We start from the raw sequence: 23,623 nt of genomic DNA, 5'->3' as shown, positions 1-23,623 counted from the left end.
GCTAAAAAGTACACTAACACCCATAAACTACCTATTAACCCCTAAACCAAGGCCCTCCCGCATCGCAAACTCTAAAATAAAATTATTAACCCCTAATCTGCCACTCTGGACATCGCCGCCACTATAATAAACATATTAACCCCTAAACCGCCACACTCCTGCATCATAAACACTAGTTAAATATTATTAACCCCTAATCTGCTGTCCCTAACATCGCCACAGCCTACATTACTGTTATTAACCCCTAATCTGCTGTCCCTAACATCGCCGCCACTATACTAAAGTTATTAACCCCTAAACCTAACCCTAAGTCTAACCCTAACACCCCTAATTTTAATATAATTAAAATAAATATTAATAAAAATTACTATCATTAACTAAATAATTCCTATTTAAAACTAAATACTTACCTATAAAATAAAAACTAAGCTTGCTACCATATAACTAATAGTTACATTGTAGCTAGCTTAGGGTTTATTTTTATTTCACAGGAAAGTTTGTATTTATTTAAACTAGGTAGACTAGTTAGTAGTAAATAGTTATTAACTATTTACTAACTACCTAGCTAAAATAAATACAAATTTACCTGTAAAATAAAACCTAACCTGTCTTACACTAACACCTAACCTTACACTACAATTAAATAAATTACATTAATTAAATACAATTAACTAAATTACAAAAACCCCCACTAAATTACACAAAATAAAAAAGAAATGATCAAATATTTAAACTAATTACACCTAATCTAATAGCCCTATCAAAATAAAAAAGCCCCCACAAATAAAAAAAACCCTAGCCTAAACTAAACTACCGATAGCCCTTAAAAGGGCCTTTTGGGGGCATTGCCCCAAAGAAATCAGCTGTTTTACCTGTAAAAAAAATACAAACAACCCCCAACAGTAAAACCCACCACACAACCAACCCCCCCCAAATAAAAACCTATCTAAAAAACCTAAGCTCCCCATTGCCCTGAAAAGGGCATTTGTATGGGCATTGCCCTTAAAAGGGCATTTAGCTCTTTTTCTGCCCAAACCCTAAGCTAAAAATAAAACCCACCCAATAAACCCTTAAAAAAAGCTAACACTAACCCCCGAAGATCCACTTATAGTTTTTGAAGACCCTACATCCATCTTCAAAGAAGCGGCAGAAGTCCTCATTGAAGCCGGCAGAAGTCTTCATCCAAGCGGGCCGAAGTCTTCATCCAAGCCTGCAGAAGTCTTCATCCAGACGGCATCTTCTATCTTCATCCATCCGGCGCGGAGCGGCTCCATCTTCAAGACATCCAGTGCGGAGCATCCTCTTCAATCGACGTCTCTTCCAGAATGAAGGTTCCTTTAAGGGACGTCATCCAAGAAGGCATCACTTGAATTCTGATTGGCTGATAGAATTCTATCAGCCAATCAGAATTAAAGGGTAAAAATCAGGGTTCCAATCAGCCAATAGTATTTTTCACCCTTTAATTCTGATTAGCTGATAGAATTCTATCAGCCAATCGGAATTCAAGGGACGCCATCTTGGATGACGTCCCTTAAACTAAATACAAATTTACCTGTAAAATAAAACCTAACCTGTCTTACACTAACACCTAACCTTACACTACAATTAAATAAATTACATTAATTAAATACAATTAACTAAATTACAAAAAAAACACAAAATTACACAAAATAAAAAAGAAATGATCAAATATTTAAACTAATTACACCTAATCTAATAGCCCTATCAAAATAAAAAAAGCCCCCCCCAAAATAAAAAAAAACCCTAGCCTAAACTAAACTACCAATAGCCCTTAACAGAGCCTTTTGCGGGGCATCCAAGATGGCGTCACTTGAATTCTGATTGGCTGATAGAATTCTATCAGCCAATCGGAATTAAAGGGTAAAAATCAGGGTTCCAATCAACCAATAGTATTTTTCACCCTTTAATTCCGATTAGCTGATAGAATTCTATCAGCCAATCGGAATACAAGGGACGCCACCTTGGATGACGTCCCTTAAAGGAACCTTCATTCTGGAAGAGACTTTGATTGAAGAGGATGCTCCGCGCCGGATGTCTTGAAGATGGAGCAGATCCACACCGGATGGATGAAGATAGAAGATGATGTCTGGATGAAGACTTCTGCCGGCTTGGATGAAGACTTCGGCCCGCTTGGATGAAGACTTCTGCCGGCTTTGATGAGGACTTCTGCCACTTCGTTGAGGATGGATGTCGGGTCTTCAAAAACTGTAAGTGGATCTACGGGGGTTAGTATTAGGTTTTTTTAAGGGTTTATTGGGTGGGTTTTATTTTTAACTTAGGGTTTGGGCGGAAAAAGAGCTAAATGCCCTTTTAAGGGCAATGCCCATCCAAATGCCCTTTTCAGGGCAATGGTGAGCTTAGGTTTTTTAGATAGGATTTTATTTGGGGGGTTTGGTTGTGTGGGTGGTGGGTTTTACTCTTGGGGGTTGTTTGTATTTTTTTTACAGGTAAAACAGCTGATTTCTTTGGGGCAATGCCCAGCAAAAGGCCCTTTTAAGGGCTATTGGTAGTTTAGTTTAGGCTAGGGTTGTTTTATTTTGGGGGGCTTTTTTATTTTGATAGGGCTATTAGATTAGGTGTAATTATTTTAAATATTTGATGATTTCTTTTTTATTTTGTGTAATTTAGTGGGGGGGGGTTGTAATTTTTTGTATTGTTAGGTGTTAGTGTAAGGCAGGTTAGGTTTTATTTTACAGGTAAATTTGTATTTATTTTAGCTAGGTAGCTAGTAAATCTCTTCCAAAAAGTGGGTAACATGATCAATTTTAAAATGGCAGTTTCATACGGTATTGTACATTTAGTTTAGAGTAAAAAATGGCAGGGGGCTAAAATGGTTGCCCTTTCATGTCCAAAAATAAATTCATATTTTTTTTGTGACTTCTTATTGGAAAGACTAGACTATCCTCCTCAAATAAGTTACCACATGACCATCTGGATATTTTGATATTAATTTTAAATCAACTATACAAGTTAAGATAGATAAGATAGCTTGGGAGTAAAAAGTTCCAGCCTTTGTACCATGAATAAAGCAACAACCACTTGAGTACTCCTACTAGTCTCTTTATTTACTCTCAATATATCATGTGGTTAATGAAAAATATCAATTATCTATTTTCTTTAGAGATAACATATAATGCTTTATATTTGTATACATTTATAATATAATAGTTGGGACAATTTCTAATTTTCTGCCAACCACCCAGAAAGATTCCCTTTGCAGTCACAGCAGTATTCTGTGCACATTTAAAGGGGCATTATAGTGCATAATCTGTTAAACCAATTAAGAGGCTTAAAATAGCCTTGTTTTAGGTTAAAATAATTAATAGTTTCTGCAACTTTTACAACCTCCTGCTGCCATATGGAGAGGCTGTTTGTAGTGTAGACACTGTGCGTGTGCATATGTAACATGCATGTTCTGAAATAATCAGCTGTTGCTTGAAAAGGTGCTAAAATCAGAGTTAATTTTACCTACAAAGTGGCTTAAAAAGCTTATTTCATTAGGAAACTTTCTTAACAAATACAGCTGTTACAAGTTGTGCTATAATGCTCCTTTACAAATCTTTTTTTTTTATCAGAGGATCATTCAAAATATCTAGGACTCAGATTTTTCCACTTAATTGCAAGTACAGCCATCCTACAATTTTAACAGCACGTACAGGAGCTAAAATGATAGGAGAAAGTTTTAAAGTACTGTTACAAAAAAGTGATATTTAAATGCTGGCTTAAAGGGACACTCAAGTCAATATTAAACTTTCATGATTCAGATAGAGCATACAATTTTAAACAACTTTCTAATTTACTTACATTAACAAAATGTGCTGTCTCTTTATACTAACATGTTTTGAGTCACTAGCTCCTACCGAGCATGTGCAAGAATTCACAGAATATACAAATATGCATTTGTGATTGGCTGATGGATGTCACATGATACAGGTGGCGTGGAAATAGACGTAATTTTGAAATTTGGAAAAAAATAAATAAAAAAATCTACTACTCATTTGAAGTTCAGTCAGAGAGGCCCATTTATCAAGCTCCGGAAGGAGGTTGAGGGCCCGTGTTTCTGGCGAGTCTTCAGACTTGCCAGAAACAGCAGTTATGAAGCAGCGGTAACCCTGTCCGCCTGCTCTGATGAGGCGGACAGGAATCGCCACAATTCAACCCAATCAAGTACGATCGGGTTGATTGACACCTCCCTGCTGGCGGCCCATTGGCTGCGAGTCTGCAGGGGGCGGCATTGCACCAGCAGCTCCATAACCCTGTCCGCCTGCTCTGATGAGGCGGACAGGAATCACCGGAATTCTACCCGATTGAGTATGATCAGGTTGATTGACACCCCCCTGCTGGTGCAATGCTGCATATGTCCGACAGACATATGATAAATAGGCCTCATAGAAGCAACCTGTAGCGGAGCTTAATATTAAATGACCGGATATAGATTTATTCACCTTCTTTTTAATATTTTTATTATTGTTGTTTATTTAAAAGCACTAACATATTACGCAGCACTGTAACATTAAGTATACAGTTATGGAGTACAATAATCAGAAGACAATTACATAAATCATAAGGCTACAGGGCCCTGCCCTTGAGTCACTGTAAGCTGTAAACCATTATTACATAAAATGATCAACAGGACAGGTGGACTCGTGAGCTTACATTCCTACACACTACACATTCAAAATGCAGTCTTGGCTAGCTTAAAAAATATATTACATATAACAAAAATATATACACGTTTTGATAAATAATGTTTTTATTCTCTCTTTTGTATTTTACAGTTCTACAAATGCTTTCTCCTACTTTTCCACTGCAACCCTACATCACCCATTGATGGAAAGTCTATGTGTCAATCAAATGTAACAGTCATTCAGCTCAATCAAAAACTCAACAGTACAGTTGCAGGCTCTGGAAAGATTCAGCTCATGGGAAGTATGGAACAGAAGCCTTGTATTTCAAGTCAAGATAAAACACCTTCACTTGATCAAACAAAACAACCCTTGAAGAACAATTACATTTTGTGATCCTATAATAATGTATATATCTTTGTCAACCAAAGAATATTAACATATTCAATTTTGACAATATCTGTAGCTGGGGAAAAAACTAATGATTGGTGTGATACAGAATGAATGTTAAGTCAAGACACCATGATGTTATATGTTCTAATAGCTCAATCAGTAGATTTTAAGTACCGTAACTTAATATGAAAGAGAGATTTAAAATTGGTGTTGCTTTTTTTCTTCCAAAGACAGAATCAGGAATGAACATAATTAAGTTATGCTGTGTAGTGGATAATCTTCTGTCATTCTTTTCAAATTATTCATTTATCTAAAACTATCTCTCTTCAGCTTGATTTCAGACACATTCTCTCTCAGAACACAGAGAAAAAACACAGACTTTTTCCCTCAACTGCTTCAATTGCCCTCTAACTTACTACAGCTTGATTTCAGACACATTCTCTATCAGAACACAGAGAAAAAACACAGACTTTTTCCCTCAACTGCTTCAATTGCCCTCTAACTTACTACAGCTTGATTTCAGACACATTCTCTCTCAGAACACAGAGAAAAAACACAGACTTTTTCACTCAACTGCTTCAATTGCCCTCTAACTTACTACAGGTAGCCTTCTGGAAAACAGCTTCCATCCCACCCTACCCCTCACCTCACCCACCCCAAGCTCATTTCCTCATTTATAGATAGTCTCCCACACAACTTTCACTCTCCTGAAATGACAAGTGCAAACACCGATCAGCACATCCTTCCATTCCCTTAACACTATAGAATACACAGTACTTTTGTAATATGTTTCATATACCTTTTTGTTCCCTTATGCAATTGTTACAGTAATTCAGTGTCTTATGTTTTTAACTGGTTCCCAATTCTGTAAAAATGCTCAATATATTCATATTCCTTTTTGCTACCCTTTGTCTCTATAACAAACTACACTATTCAATTACTCCTTCTCCCTCTCCACCTGCACTGTTCATTAGCCCATCTCTCTTAAACTCACCTTACTTTTGTACTCATGAACTTTACCTATTCCTAAACACTCTCTCTCTCCCCTGCAGCTCATCTCAAAAGCAGTCTCACTACTGAAAATCTGTATCTCATCTCATGTCACTCTCCCTCTTGCTTCTACTTACTGCTGGTGACATCTCCCCTAATCCTGGTCCCCAACCATTGACAAACCGTGCACATCCCTGTGTACCATCCCATAGACTCAGAAAACAAAAATCTGCACACCTTACTCACATTCCTCTGGCATCTAAAGCCACTACCCCTTTCACTTGTGCACTCTCGCTCTGTTTGCAACAAGCTCACTTCTATACATGACCTCTTCATCTCCTGCTCCCTCAACCTTCTGGCCCTAACAGAAACCTGGCTCTCTCCCCTAGACACAGCATCCACTGCTGCTCTGTCACATGGGGGTCTCCACTTCAGCCACACTCCTAGGTCTGGTAATAGACAAGGAGGTGGTGTAGGTATTTTACTTTCCTCTCGTTGCACCCTTCAACAAATACATCCTATCTCTTCCCTCACTTTTCCCTCATTCGAAACCCACATGATTTCTCCCCTCTCTCTGTACGTGTTGCAGTCATATACCGACCCCCTGGCTCCTCAACTCAATTTCTAGGTCACATGGCTGCCTGGCTACCCTATTTCCTTTCCTCAGACACCCCTGCCCTCATTCTTGGTGACTTCAACATCCCCCTTAACAATCCCACTGCTACATCTGCTAAACAACTTCTGCAACTCACTTCCTCTTTCGGTCTGTCACAATGGACTGATTCTCCCACTCACAAAGACGGTCACTCTCTTGACCTGAACTTTAGCTATCGATGAACTCTCTCAAACTTCTCAAACTTCCTTTTTCCTCTTTCTGACCACCATCTATTTACCTGCAACATATCATCCCTTCCTACAACTCTCCCACCTTCTACTCCTCACACCAAACTTCACAGAAGCATTAGGTCTTTAGATCAGCAACAACTTGCTAATTCCCTTAAACCACTCCTCTCATCCTTCTCCTCCTTTTCCTGCCCTGAACAATCTATCTGCCACTATAATTCCACCCTCCCATCGGTCCTTGACAATCTCGCCGCTCTTACCACTGCTCGGAAATCACACACTCATCCCCAGCCCTGACATACTCCTCTGACACTGTACCTACGTAGATGTTCCCGTACTGCTGAATGGCATTGGAGAAAATCACGGAGTTCAGCTGATTTTCTTCATTACAAATTCATCTTGAACTCCTACTACTCTGCCCTTAATCTCCACAAGCAACACTACTTCTCTACTCTTATCTCTAATCTTTCTTCAAACCCAAAACATCTGTTCTCCACTTTCAATACTCTCCTCCGCCCTCCCCCACTTCCTAATACAACTTCTCTGTCAGCTCAAGACTTTGCCAGTCACTTCATTAACAAAATTGACTCCATCAGACATGAAATCAGATCTCAACATAATTTCATTCTCTCCCCCCCTCCAATACTCTCACTCAACCACAACCCTCATAACCTGAAACTTAGTTCATTCTCCCCTGTTACTGAGGAAGAAGTTTTGGCACTTATATTGTGCTCTCACCTCACTACCTGTCCCCTTGACCCTATCCCCTCACAGCTGCTCCCCTCTCTCTCTGCTACCCTTACCCCTATACTAACACACATTTTCAACCTCTCCCTCAGCACTGGTACATTTCCCTTATCGATGAAACATGCACTGGTCACACCTATCCTCAAAAAACCTTCCCTTGATCCTACCTCCCCATCCAACTACCGCCCTATTTCCCTCCTCCCTCTTGCTTCAAAGCTTCTCGAAAAACTAGTATATGCACGCCTATCCCATTTCCTTACGTTAAACTCCCTTCTTGACACGCTGCAATCTGGATTTCGTCCCTATCACACCTACTTACAGCTAAATCAAAAGGCCACTTCTCTCTGCTTATCCTCCTTGATCTGTCCGCAGCCTTTGACACTGTCAACCACCCTCTTTTGCTCCAAACCCTCCAATCCTTCGGTATCTGTGACACAGCCCTTTCGTGGCTCTCTTCCTACCTATCAAACCGTACCTTCAGTGTAGCCTTCTCTGGGGCCTCCTCTGCCCCGTCACCACTTTCTGTCTGAGTACCCCAAGGCTCTGTCCTCGGTCCCCTTCTCTTCTCAATCTATACGTCATCACTAGGTTCCCTAATTAAGTCCCACAGTTTCCAATATCATTTGTATGCCGATGACAACCAAATCTACTTCTCTGCACCAGACCTATCTCCTTCCTTGCTAAGTCATGTCACTATCTGTCTTTCTCACATCTCTTCCTGGATGTCCTCTCACTACCTCAAGCTAAATCTCTCCAAAACTGAGCTCCTCATTTTCCCCCCTTCTTCCAAAATCTCCACCCCAATATCTCTATAACTGTCAACAACTCCATCATTACCCCTACCCCGCATGCCCGATGTCTCGGGGTCACATTTGACTCAGATATTTCCTTCACTCCTCACATTCAGTCCTTGGCTACAGCCTGCCGCTTCCACCTTAAAAACATCTCTAAAATTAGACACTTCCTTACACAAGACACAACCAAGATTTTAATCCACTCTCTCATTCTTTCCCGCCTTGATTACTGCAACTCTGTCCTCTCTGGTCTCCCCACCTGCCGCCTAGCTCCTTTACAATCCATAATGAATGCCTCTGCCAGACTCATCTTCCTTACACGTCGCTCTTCATCTGCTGCGCCTCTCTGCCAATCCCTTCACTGGCTTTCTCTTGCCTCTAGGATCAAACACAAAACTCTCACTCTTACATACAAAGCCCTCAACTGCACTGCTCCCCCCTACATCTCAGACCTTGTCTCCAGATACTCTCCCTCCCATCCCCTTCACTCTACTCATGACCTCCTACTCTCCTCCTCTCTTGTCACCTCATCACACTCCCGTTTACAAGACTTCTCCAGACTGGCTCCCATCTTGTGGAACTCTCTGCCTCGCTCCACAAGACTCTCTTCTAGTTTTAAAAGCTTCAAGTGCTCCCTAAAGACTCTACTGTTCAGGGACGCATACAACCTATGCTAACCTTTCCTAATACCAGTTCCTCTCATCCACTGCAATCCCCTGAACCCCCTTAGCATGTAAGCCTAAAAGTCCAGCTGTTTGTAGATCACCTTCTTAAGAGCTGACTACAACAGTGCAACTCTTGGCAGGGCCCTCTACCCTATAATTGTTTTGTTGTACTCCCCCTTTGTTTATAACGCTGCGGAATCTGTTGGCGCTCTACAAATAACCGATAATAATAATAATAATTTTAACTATAAGTTTAACTGTAATATAAAATGTTTATTTATATCTTGTTGTTTTGCCCCTATTCATGTAAATTATCACTTAAAAAATGGTGTATTTCTCTATTATGAGAACTGAATGCCCACACTGCAAATCTAACCCTGCTATATATCTGTCCTCAGCAGAGGGGATAAGATAACATACTTCAAAACAATACCAGTTCTATAAACAAAACAAACAGTAACAAGTCTGAATTAACTCTTCCAATTAAGGCAAATAGATAGGTGATCCAATGAAAAAACAATTGCAGCAAATTAAGTATTGATGTATTCAGAAAGTTTTTACACTTAACTGGTGTGTTAATTTACTGCAAGAATACAGAAAAGATTTGCAATTGTAAGGTGTTTTATGTCCTTTAAAGGGCTATTCTCAACCATTTGTATATGATTATCCATAATAGTAAAAACTCTAAAAGCTTTTAATAGAAGTGGCCACACTTAAAAATACTGCTAATCGAACAAAAATATGTCAGATTTCTTATAGCTGCTTGAAGGGCAGTAGCTATGGTAAGATCAATTTGTGGTAAAAAGCAATGAGGGGTCGTTCTCTTACCCATAACAGATGCTGCTTGGTGAAGCTACAAATATTCACACTGGGCTCCACTCTCTTGAAGTAAACATATTCTTGCATCCTGTGAGAGAACCAGTGTGCATTAACAGACCTTTGACATTGCTGGCTTTTTGACAGATGCACCTTGCATTTCGATTAAGCTTGCACAATAGAGAGCAGAAACGTTCCATTTTTGCAGTGTTTTTATAAATTTTAAAAGCTGCATAACAAATAAAAAAAGCCTTTGGGAATATTATACATAATAAAACATGCAACCACTGCAAATTTTTAAAACTCCCTCTCTGTATTGTGAATGCTAAAGAAGTGCAGGATGTGTCTTGTCATAAGACAATAATGTTACTGATCTCTGAATGCACATGGCGTCTTTCATAGAGTGCAAGAATACATAAACTCCAGGATGAAGACTTAGAGCTTGACAGACTGGCACCTGTAAGAGCCCCTCTCCGCCAGAGCTCTTCTCTGGCAGGCAGCAATCCGCTGCCAGAATTTAACACTGCACGAGAGCTCTCCTTTGCATTTACATGCAACCCTGCCCCTGCACAGCCAATCACACGCAGGCAGGAGCTCTCAATCTCAATCTCATTTCTTCACCTAAGAGTTGGAGAACAGGGCAGGGAAGCATTGGTCTGATGACAGCTGCTTGATAAATCCTGACTGCAGGTTCTCTTGTGCGAACCTGCAGTCACAGGGAGGAGAATAGCTTGATAAATTGAGCCCTAAGTGTTTAAAATAGGAGAGCAGCATTGATTTGTGTAAAACCACTCTGAGCAGGCTAAACACATAGATGAATGTTACAGAGCGAAAATAAAACCATCTAGCACATCACATTTACAAAATGTTTAGTATTTGCTACTGAATATTATATCTAGTACATGACAGAATGTGGCTATTAAATTAACCTGTTAAAACAGAACAAAAGCAAATATATTTTATGGCATAGGAAAATCCAATTGATATACATATGTGCATAACTTGTGTTGTACCAGGAAAAACTAAGCTAATATCCTGAGCATGCTATCCATTCTGTACAGTTTCGGAATTAATGAATATTGGAGAAAAGACTGATGTATTAGAAATATTTATTCACTAATCTACAAAGATACACATTAGAATGAAGCAAATTTGACAATATAAGTAAATTGGAAAGTTATTTAAATGTGCATGCTCTATCTGTATCATGATTTTTTTTGGAATAATTTTGACTTTAGTGTCCCTTTAATATCAGCTAACTATTATTATGTTTAGAGATATTTTACCTATTCATCTTCTATTGTATGTGCATGCTTTACTGTGCATGTGATCTACATAGAAAACAGTACATTACCTGATTGTGCTTTATTGAAATACCAGCAGTGAGAGAATCATGACATTCACCTAGATTACGCTCTAAACAGGGTGCGAAAATAATGGCCAAAAATTTGCGTTATTGCACTTTCCATAACGCTGCCATTACGAGTTACTGAAAAGCCTCCTTGTGCTATGCGGTATGGTGCGTTAAGCTCCGTACTGAACAAAAGCCAAGGGCTGAGTTTACGTGCTTGTGCACGCTTTCCCCCATAGACATCAATGTGATCACGAAATGGAGATCACCATAACGCAACCCCATTGATGTCTATGGGGAAAAGAAAGTTACGGTTAAACCCAATACCCTAACATAAACCCCTAGTCTAACACCCTTAATCCGCCGCCCCCGATATCGCCGACACTAAATAAAATTATTAACTTCTAATCCACTGTTCCCTAACATTGCGACACCTAAATAAAGTTATTAACCCCTAATCCGCAGCCCCGACATCGCCAACACTAAATAAAATTATTAAGCCCTAAACCGTCACCCCTGACATCGCCAACACTATTTAAATATAAAATAAACGCAACATAGCTATACCGCCGCAACTCATAATATGTGTTCCCGGACAGTCCAGCACAATGGCCAATTTTTTAGCGGTAATAGCCATACTGCAACACTTGTAATCTAGCTGATTGTTTTCAATAACTATTTTAATTATTTCATTTTTTTTTTTGTTTTAAATATCTATGATGACCATTCCAGATCACATTTAAGAAAATGATTGAGAGGTCTTATACATCCTGTTCCTATATATGATGGGGGTGAATCAAAATGGCTCTTCTTCTGCAAGGCCATTAGAAGATACAGGCATGCACTTATAGGGGAAAGCCTTTTATTTTTCTTTATGTATCACTTAAACAATTTACACTCTATTTATACACGAGCACAAGGCTTTATGAACTAACTTTTTGGGGCTGTAAATTGTCTATTCCTCTGATTTCCAAAGTGAAAAATAAAACCTGTGACATGACTTGTAGTTGCTCTGTTAGGATAGAGCATTTCACTTGTTCTTGAGCCCAGTGTGCATGTATCCAATAACAAGGAATGAAACATAAATGTCCTCTCTAATTTTGTAATACAAACATCAAAGTTTACGTTACCCTTGATAAATAAAGCATAGAATTTGAAGAGGGGGACACAATGGATGACTAGAATAAGAAGCAGTGAGAAGCTATATGTGAAAAAAAAGGACAAATGGTGAATGGACAAAAAGGAAACTGGGGAGAAGAACACAAATATATTTTATTTAAGTTTAAGAAAAAAACTGATAAAGTGGGCAAACAATACTACTTATGATAGTACCACTACTACTTATAATAATAGTAACATATATACTGCATATTATTACAAATTCTATATTATAATTTCATCAGGATAAATGGACATTCCAGGTCAAAATGTAGATATTGACAGAAAACAGTAACATCCTAATAGTACCATGATGAACCGAGCTGTGTAATATTAGGGTGACCTTGATTAATGAATTAATACACTTGCATGTATCCATAATTTGTTTTAATACCACATTCATCATTCATGATTATTGCATTCCATTTTCTATAAATGTTATAATACCATTGATTTGTACATTCTATTTATATTTCTGAAACTCCCAAATCATTACAATGACAACCAAATGGGTTAGAAAGTTAATTTCTATCTTGCTGTAAGAATGTCCCTTAGAGTGAAAGCTAATGAATGTTTTTAGTTTAATGAAGATTTTGTAATATAAATATAATATATTTGTATAATATTCTTATATTTATTTAGTTAGGGGCACTATGCCTATGTAGAGCATGATGATATAAAACTACAGCAAAACTATTGTCTCTATAGCATGCTAACAGATTAGGTTCAGCAATTAAATAAAAGATAGGAATAAGAAGTTTGAGACAGAAGGGCATTTGCCCACTAACTAATGTTAATATCTGCCATAAACTTGAAAACACTGAGGGGGAGATTACATAATGCGGGGCAAGCTTCAGCATAACTGCTGAAACCTGTGCCGCTTATAATTTCACCTTGCACATCGGGGTATCACATATACGACGCCGGCAGATCATAAACTGCCATAAGTCGGATAAACTAGCGATGTCCAGAAATGAGCCTAAATACAAATTTCTAGAGTCGCTATTGATTTACGGCACTATAGAAACTGCTGGCGCCTAAGAAGAAAAAAAATCAAATCTTCCGTAAAAGTCTAACAAACCTCCCAAAAATAAACCTGACACATAAAACCCCTATATCCGCAATCCCCCCACATCGCAACTAATAATAAATGTATTAACCCCTAAACCGACAACCCCCCACAACGCAAAATATGCCTAATTAAACTATTAACCCCTAATCCGCCATTCACCCACATCACGATCTACCTAGTAAAAGTACTAACCCCTAAATCCGCCAACCCCAACATTGCAAACTACCTAATAAATGTATTAACCCCTAATCAGCCATTAACCCACATTGCAAAGTACCTATTAAAACTATTAATCCCTAATTCGCCATTAACCAACATCGCAACAAACCTTATAAATCTATTAACCCCTAATCCGCCAAACCCACACAACACAATAATCCTAATAAAACTATTAACCCCTAAGCCGCCAAACCCACACAATGCAATAATTCTAATAAAACTGTTAGCCCCTAATCCACCAAACCTCCACAATGCAAGTACCCTAATTAACCTATTAACCCCTAATTCGCCAAACCCCCACAACAAAAATAACTAATTTAATTACTAAACCCCCTAACCTAACACCCAGTAAATTAACCCCAAATTACATAAAATAATAAAATACTAAATTATAATTAAAATAAAAAATCCTAACAGTACTTAGAAAAATAAACCTAAGATTAAATTAAAATAAATTAATCTAAAATTACCAAAAATAAAAAAGTCTAACGTTACAGAAAATAATAAACAAAATTATCCAAAAAATATAATTAAACCTAATCCCTGTGAAAATAAAAAAGCCCCCCAAAATAAAAACACCCCCTAATCTAATGCTAATCTACTAATAGCCCTTAAAAGGGCTTTTTGTAGGGCATTGTCCTAAGTTAAACAGGTCTTTTGCATTTAAAAGAAATTCTAAGTCCCCTCCAAACAGTAAAACCCACCACCCACCGAACCCCCCCAAAATAAATAAAACTAATACTAAAAGGACATTCAGCAATTGTACTGCCCTTAAAACAATTGCCCATTAAAACCTGAATCTTAAAAAAAAAAAAAAAAATCCTAACTCTAACCCCCAAATAGGAACTCACCATTCCTGAAGTCCGACGGAGAAGGTCCTGTTCCAGGCAGTGAAGTCTTCTTCCAAGCGGCCGACATCTTCTTCCAAGCGGGGACCACTTCCTTCTTCATCCTGGACCAAGCAGGCGCAGAGTGGAGTTGAGCGCGGAGCAGGACCGGCGACCGCGGAGCCATAGAGCGTGGAGGATCCTCTTTGTACGATCGCCGCCGTACACTGAATAGTGAATTCAAGGTACGTGTTTAAATATGGCGTCCCTTGCATTCTTATTGGCTGATTTGATTCTACAAATTCAAATCAGTCAATATAATGAGAGCTACTGAAATCCTATTGGCTGTTCAAATCAGCCAATAGGATTTCAGTAGCTCTCAGTAGCTCTGCGCTTATCTCTGCTCTGCACCGGCTTGTTCCTGGATGAAGAAGGAAGTGGTCCCCGCTTGGAAGAAGATGTCGGCAGCTTGGAAGAAACCTTCACCACCTGGAACAGGACCTTCTCCGCCAGACTTCAGGAACGATGAGTACCTATTTGGGGGTTAGACTTTTTTTTTATTTTTTGGGTTTTTTTGTTTTTTTAGATTAGGGATTTATTGGGCACTCTTAAAAGAGCTGAATGCCCTTTTAAAGGCAATGCCCTTACAAATGACCCTTTAGGGGCAATAGGTAGTTTATGATTTTTTTTTGTTAGGTCTTTTTATTTTGGGGGTTTTGTTGGGTGGTGGGTTTACTGTAAGAGAGGGGACTTAGTATTTTTTAAGGTAAAAGAGCTGTTTAACTTAGGACAATACCCTACAAAATGTAATTTTAAGGGCTATTGGTAGTTTAGAATTAGAATAGGGGGTATTTTTATGTCGGTGGGCTTTTTTATTTTTATAAGGATTAGGTTTAATTTTTTTATTTTGATAATTTGATTTATTATTTTATGCAATGTTAGACTTTTTTATTTTTTGTAATCTTAGATTAATTTAATTTTATTTTATTTTTATTTTTAAGTAATGTTAGCTTTTTTATTTTAATTGTAATTTAGTATTTTTTAATTTAGGTAATTGGGATTAATTTAGGGAGTGTTACGTTAGGGGGTTTAGTAATTTAATTAGTTATTTGCATTGTGGGGGTTTGGCGGATTAGGGCAGGGCCATCTTTAATATTGACTAGACCCTGGGCAAACATTTTCTTATGACCCCCCCACATGCAATTTCGATCTCCACCCCCAACATCCCAAAAATCCACTAAATCAATTTAATTTATATTTTTCTTTTTTTTTTTAATTATTAGCCCTGCAGAGGATCATCCACTGCTGGGCTAATCATTTAAAAAATAAAAAAATAAATGAAATAAATTGCAATATGTAAAACTGGATCTAAGCAGTACTAATAAGTATAAATTCCTCCACTCTGGATTAATTTAATATGCTTTTGAATGTAATTCTGGTTTGAGGTTAGCTGGTTTAAGAGATTTAGGGCAGCCAACAGGAGCAAAGCAAGGTAAAGACTGAGGAGGAAGCATGGAGGTGTAGACAAATATATGTTTACTGACTGGAACAGCAGAACTACTATGGGAAGCTGTAAAAACTGAGACAGAGAGAAAAAATAACTATAAAAATAAACCTTACCTTAATGTGTGAAGTATCAGCATGACATTATACATCAGCCACAGCAGCACATGTCCCCCCCCCATGTCACATGACATCAGCAGCCTGGCATAAACAAAAAAAATGGACTGGGCCCTGGGCAGCTGCCCCTTTTGCCCTGTGTTAAAGATGGCCCTGGATTAGGGGTTAAAAGATTTATTAGGATTATTGCGTTGTGTAGGTTTGACGGATTAGGGGTTAATAGTTTTATTAGGTTTATTGCGATGTGAGTTAATGGTGGATTAGGGGTTAATACATTTATTAGGTTTATTGAGATGTGGGTTAATGGCAGATTAGGGGTTAATACATTTACTAGGTTTATTTTGATGTGGGTTAGTGGCGGATTAGGGGTTAATATATTTATTAGGTTTATTGTGATGTGGGTTAATGGCGGATTAGGGGTTAATACATTTATTAGGTTTATTGCGATGTGGGTTAATGGCAGATTAGGGGTTAATACATTTATTAGGTTTATTGTGATGAGGGTTAATGGCAGATTAGGGGTTAATAGTTTTATTAGGTTTTATTGCGATGTGAGTTAATGGTTGATTAGGGGTTAATACATGTATTAGGTTTCTTGTGATGTGGGTTAATGGCGGATTAGGGGTTAATATACTTTATTAGTTATTGCGGTGGGGGTTGGCGCTTGACAGGTAGATAGATATTGCGCATGTGTTAGGTATTAGTTAATATTTTAAGGCAGTTATGGGAGTTACCGTGCTCACATTTTCAGCGTAAGGCTTGCTGTGTCTGCTTATGTGTGGCGAGGTGAAAATGCACTGAATATGTGCTATTGCTTTGCAACATGGTTCTATGTTAGCTTAAGAGAGTAAAAATTGCGGGCGACGGGTGAAATATACTCGCCAAATTTATATGCGGTGCCCTATATGTGATACCAAAACCGTGTAAAAAACTGTCGCCGGCTTTTGCGGGCATCGGCGCATATGTAATCTTACCCTGACTGAGTGTTATGATCACACATATTTGTGACAATACACACAATAATAATATATAACATCTGCCAAATCTAAACAAAATGTTGTTTTTATAAAGGGCTACCACAGCTAATGTACCTTAAGAAGCTATGCCATGTAAATCTTTGTATTTGGAAGAAACAGCTAATACGATTAAATTAGGGGTTACCTAATAGATACCAGCTATTAGAGATCATTAGGAAATTTTTATAGCATCAGCACGAATGACTGGGAAAAGTAATAACGTTATTATTTTTTAAATCTTTATTTGTTATCTGCTTACAGATTCCGCATCGCTGTACAGTGGATGCAATAAATAAAGAAAAGACAGGGAAAGCAGACTGGGATATAAGGATTATAGAGCCCTGTTCCTTACAGACCTATAACTTCAAGGTCTTGAGTGGCAGAAATACTGGATTAAAAAAAAAAAACATAAATCTGGTGAATTAGGAGTCTTGACACATTATGCATTAAAGGGACAGTGTACACTAAAAATGTTATTGTTTAAAAAGATAGATAACGCCTTTACTTCCCATTTCCCAGCTTTGCACAACCAACATTGTTAGATTAATATACTTTATAACATTTAAACCTCTAAATGTCTGCCTGTTTCTAAGCCACTAAAGACAGCCTCTTATCACATGCTTTTTTATTAGCTTTTCACAACAGGAGACAGCTAATTCATGTGGGCCATATAGATAACATTGTGTTCATGCCCGGAGAGTTATTTAAGAGTTAGCACAACACAGTACTAAATGCAAGTCAATAGATAAGAAATACAAAGTTATGTGATCAGGGGGCTGCCAGAGGATGCTTAGATACAAGGTAATCACAGAGGTAAAAAGCATATTAATATAACTGTGTTGGTTAAGCAAACAGGGGAATGGGTAATAAAGGGATTATCTATCTTTTAAAACAATAACAATTCTATTATAGACTGTCCCTTTTAGGATATTTTTGCCTGTTAAGAAAATCTTCACTTTAAAATTTGTCTTTAATAGATTATATTTCTAGTTTTTACAGAATAACTCCATTCTAATTCTAGCGCTATATAATAATTTGTTTTTAATATTTTTTGTGTATCTGATTTATGTAACATATCTTTAGCATTGTAATATCCTTGTTTGCTTTTTTATTATGTGCATTGATTCAAACATTTCCTTGTATTCATTTTCACAGTAAAATACTCCATAGTGTTTTGCTTGTGCTGCTGACGATTTATAATCATAGTTATGGATGGTTCGTGTCTTTGGCAGACCCTAATGTGAACAAGTGCATTATGTTATTGATTGCACTTAGGCCAGGGGTGTATTAAGGCATAGGCCAACGAGGCCGGTGCCTAGGGCAGCAGATTTTTAAGGGGCAGCAGAATTTTGAGTCCCTAGGGTCTCTTTACTGAACTCAGGGCCGGGTGGCTAAATCAACCAATTACAAATGACTTAAATGGCTGGCCTGGCTATTGCTATCCTATGGGATTGTATGTGGGTGCACATGACGTGGTGATAGTGGAGGCGGAGCTCACTTGCGCAGCCTGGCCTGGACTGAGAGGGAATGAGGTATTCTTCCTGGCTCCACCACGTGATTGAGACTCACACAGACTACACAGTGCAGTGTGCACTACACCATGACCACTGTGAAACAGCATATGCCTTTCTCCCTTCAATACATCACTAAATACTTGTACATTTACTGTTTGTCTATTTTTCATACATGCAAAGAATAAGTATTTATTGCTGAATCTATACAACTATGTGACTTAAAACACAACTGAAAATATGTTGTATGCATTTAATACATTCAGAAACAATACAAGTATATACTTTATTATGATTGTATCATGTGACCTTATCCCCTAGGATACAATTCCTAAACCTATCATAACTACTCTTGTATTTTTTAAGTACTTTTACAGGCCAGTTTGTATATTCATTACATATTTATCCAAGCAGATATGTTGCTTAAATAACTGTCAATCACCAAAGAAGATGTTTAAGGTTGAACAACTACCTACTGACAAACTATCATACAGTGAAGGATATTTTTTTTCTGATATAAACACTGTAATCATCTGACTTGCAAAATAATGTCTTAATATAAATAAATATATATATATATATATATATATATATATATATATATATATAAATATATATATATATGTGTGTGTGTGTGTGACCAGAGTGAATGCAAGCCCTGGTGAACATCTACTTAAAAATACATTATTTTTTTAAACCCTGCCCCAAAAATATTACGTCTAAAAAAACCTGGTGTGTGTGTGGGGGGGGGGGGGGGCAGCAGAATTTGAGTGCCTAGGGCAGCACAAAACCTAAATACGCCCCTGACTTAGGCATAAAAGGGTGTGTACATCTGTTCAAATATTATAGGCCAGATTACGAGTGGAGCTCTATCTTAATAAGTGCCCATAAAGGGGTAAATTTGTCCATTTACGGGCGCATGTTAAATAACCTTAATGTTACCGCGAGCTTGTGGTTTCATTTTGCGCTAAGCACAATTAACCAGAGATTAGACCTCTGGTTAAAAATAAAAAGTTGCCCCAATTGCCCTCAAAATAAAGAGGATAGTACATTAAAATAAGTGAAATATATGAGCATCTTTATTTTTATTTATTTTTTAAAACTGCACAAAGCAGTTTTAAGGGGTTAAAGTTAGGGGACTTTACATAAAGGTCAATGGGGGACTATGTTTATATATATATATTTATGTGTTTATAAGTGTATATACACATATAAACACATAAATATATGTATATAAGCATATACATATATATTTATTTATTTATTGGTGCCCAACGCTGTGCAATTTGCCCCCCTCGCTGCGCTAGGTGGTTTGCTGTTGCTGGCAGTATGGAGCCTATGGAAGCGCGCTCTTGTGAGTGCTTGGATTTAGCAAATATTGCGCTCGCGTAAGCGCAATATTCCGCTCTCCTTGTAATCGGGCCCTATGAAAGTTAAAAGCACATGGAAGTCAGATTTCACTATCATAATTCTGATAGTAAGTACAATGTTGAAAAATACTCTCCAATGTATTTCTGTTGTCAAATTAAACTCTTTCCCTTGGTATCTGTTAAATCTTAGCTGAATTCTATAAGAGAAAACTCAAAAGTGTGCACATATCTTGGACACAACACAGATAACATTGTTAAAAACATTACTGCCATATAGTACTCAAGATAGGTGCAAACTCCTAAGCCTACCTCAGTATGCTGTCTTGAAAAGGAGTTATGTTTCAACAAAAGATATCAAAAGAAAGGCATAAATATAATTTAAAAAAGTTCTTTATTTTTTTAATGCTAAGCCATGAAATTTTCATTTTGACTTCCATCTCTCTTTAACAAAGAGATTTAGGGGTCGATTTATCATTGGTCTGTCCAACATGATCCGATAAGCGGATCATGTCCGACAGACATCGATGAATGCTGACAGCATACGCTGTCGTCATTTATCTTTGCACAAGGAGTTCTTCTTGTGAACTGCTTGTGCAATGCTGCCCCCTGCAGATTCACAGCTGCTAGCAGGGGGTGTGAATCAGCCTGATCATATAGGATCGGGCGAATTGATGTCCGCAGCCTCAGAGCAGACGTACAAGTTATGGAGCAGCGGTCTTAAGACCGCTGCTTCATAACTGCTATTTACAGCGAGCCTCGAGGCTTGCGCAGAAACAGGGGCATCAAGCTCCATTCGGAGCTTGATAATTCGGCCCCTAAGCCTTGAAACACTGTTGTAATAAACTTTCTCTCTACAACATAATTTTATTATGAATGCTACAAAGCAGCAGGACGCAATGCAAGATGTTACTTCCTTTGTATTTGAAATCTCCCAACCATCCCACATCCTGTGGCATTGTCAACGGTTGGGATTTATGGCCCACTGTCCCACCCGAGTAGCCCCAAGTTTAAGGGATTGACAGAGTGCTGCACAAGCCAGACATGCTCATGGAACTCCCAGACACATCCACTGTAACCCCTCCCATGTGTGACACAATTCACAAATTACCAGTGGTTCACTGCCCACAAGTTTTTAACCTCTCACATCCCGGAAAACACACGGCAGATGTTGGGAGGTATTTACTTGCTCAGAAACAAAGGTTATACAACAGGATGTTTTGTCGTGATTACCAGCTCCTGCCTTTGTTCATATAATATGAGGTGTAATAAAACATGTCTATATCTTATAAATATTAAGAACCATATGCAGAAGTTTAAGGTTACTGAGATAAAGCTTTAGATATCTATGTACACATTCAATGCATGATTTATGTTTTGATTATTCAAACTGCAATATTGATATGAACTTAATTTTGAGCATTTGGAATGTTACAATGTTTTCATATTTGACTAAACACAGTGTGCATTCACTAAGATGGGACAATTACTCATAATTATTACGCCGACTGAAAACAGCTCTTATCTTAGTGAATCTTTGTTTAACTCTGTGTGCCTATACAGTTAAATACACTCTGCTGAAAAAAAAATGTTTTTTTGCAAAAATAAATGTAATGAAGGCAAACGTTCAGTGTATTTGTTTGTGATGATTTTTACATTAACCTTTACACTGTACTGTAAGACTTGTTAATTTGCAGTATTTAAGAAGTATTTTGGTCCTGTGGTTTGAATGCATTGATAAATAATATTTTTTTCGTAAAAATGTTGGTTTTATAAAGCATTTTAAAAGTTCTGTAAATATAAAAGAGTCAAAATAAAATATAATGCAATGTGAAGATGTTTTCTTTTTTGTTTCAGTCAAGGACACATATTTTGATATTGGTGAATGAGCATTAAAGGGACAGTAAAGTCAAAATTAAACTTTCATGATTCAGATAGCACATGCAATTGTAACCAACTTTCTAATTTACTTTTTTAATCAACTTAGCTTTGTTCTCTTGGTATGTTTTTTGACAACTAAACCTAGTAAGGCTCAAAATGATTTCTAAACCGTTGAAGGACACCTCTTATCTCAGTGTATTTTGAAAGTTTTCCACACTGTGTGCCGTATAGATGACATTGTGCTCACTCCTGTGGAGTTACTTATGAGTCAGCACTGATTGGCTAAAATGCAAATCTGACAAAAAAAATGTAGATGGGGCAGTCTGCAGAGGCTTAGAACAAGGTAATCACAAAGGTAAAATATGTATTAACCCCTTAGTGACCAGACTATTTTAAAATGTTCTTGTGTTTAGCTGTAATTTTCCTCTTACTCATTTACTGTACCCTCACATATTATATACCGTTTTTCTCGCCATTAAATGGACTTTGTAAAGATTCCATCATATCATATAATTTACTATAAAAAAAATATAAAATATGATGAAATGGAAAAAAAAAACATTTTTTCTAACTTTGACTCCCAAAATCTCTTACGCATCTACAACCACCAAAAAACTCTGATGCTAAATAGTTTCCAAATGTTTTCCTGAGTTTAGAAATACCCAATGTTTACATGTTCTTTGCTTTTTTTGCAAGATACAGGGCAATAAGTACAAGTAGCACTTTGCTATTTCCAAGCGATTTTTTTTCAAAATTAGCAATAGTTACATTGTAACACTGATATCTGTCAGGAATCCCTGATTAACCCTTCACATGTATATTTTTTTTAGTAGACAACCCAAAGTATTGATCTAGGCCCATTTTGGTATATTTCATGCCACCATTTCACCACCAAATGCGATCAAGTAAAAAAAAGTTAACTTTTTCACAAACATGGCCATGGCTTTGGCATTACTTTTTGGTAAATTGAAGGCTGCTAAATGCTGCTGCGCACCACACTTGTATTATGTCCAGCAGTGAAGGGGTTAATTAGGGAGCTTGCAGGGTTAATTTTAGCTTTAGTGTACTGAAGTAGACAACCCAAAGTATTGATCTAGGCCCATTTTGGTATATTTCATGCCACCATTTCACCGCCAAATGCAATTAAAATTAAAAAAAAAATGTTAACTTGTTCACTAACTTTAAGTTTCTCACTGAAATTATTAACAAACAGCTTGTGCAATTATGGCACAAATGGTTATAAATTCTTCTCTGCGATCCCCTTTGTTCAGAAATAGCAGACATATATGGCTTTGGCATTGCTTTTTGGTAATTAGAAGGCCACTAAATGCTGCTGCGCACCACACTTGTATTATGCCCAGCAGTGAAGGGGTTAATTAGGTAGCTTGTAGGGTTAATTTTAGCTTTAGTGTAGAGATCAGCCTCCCATCTGACACATCTCACCCCCTGATCCCTCCCTGACCCCTCTCAGCTCTCTTCCGTCCCCCACCTCACAATTGTCACTGCCATCTTAAGTACTGGCATAAAGTCTGCCAGTACTAAAATAAAAGGCATTTTTTTTGTTTATTCTGCAGTGTTGGATCCCCCATAGCCTCTAACCTCCCTGACCCTCTCAAACAGCTCTCTAACCCTCCCCCCTCTACCTATATGCCACCATCTTGGGTACTGGCAGCTGTCTGCCAGTACGCAGTTTGCTGGGGGAAAAAA

At 37.7% G+C, this 23,623-nt stretch overlaps 1 protein-coding gene across 4 annotated transcripts in view; it reads right to left on the bottom strand.

Moving 5' to 3' along the window:
• The window catches only part of ST6GAL2 (ST6 beta-galactoside alpha-2,6-sialyltransferase 2), a 251,537-nt gene that overhangs the window by 4,892 nt on the left and 223,022 nt on the right, over nt 1-23,623 (bottom strand). The window lies entirely within an intron of this gene.

The sequence above is a fragment of the Bombina bombina genome, chromosome 3, assembly GCF_027579735.1.
Source record: "Bombina bombina isolate aBomBom1 chromosome 3, aBomBom1.pri, whole genome shotgun sequence".
NCBI classification, from domain to species: Eukaryota; Metazoa; Chordata; class Amphibia; order Anura; family Bombinatoridae; genus Bombina; species Bombina bombina.
This window is presented reverse-complemented; position numbering and strand designations above follow the sequence as displayed.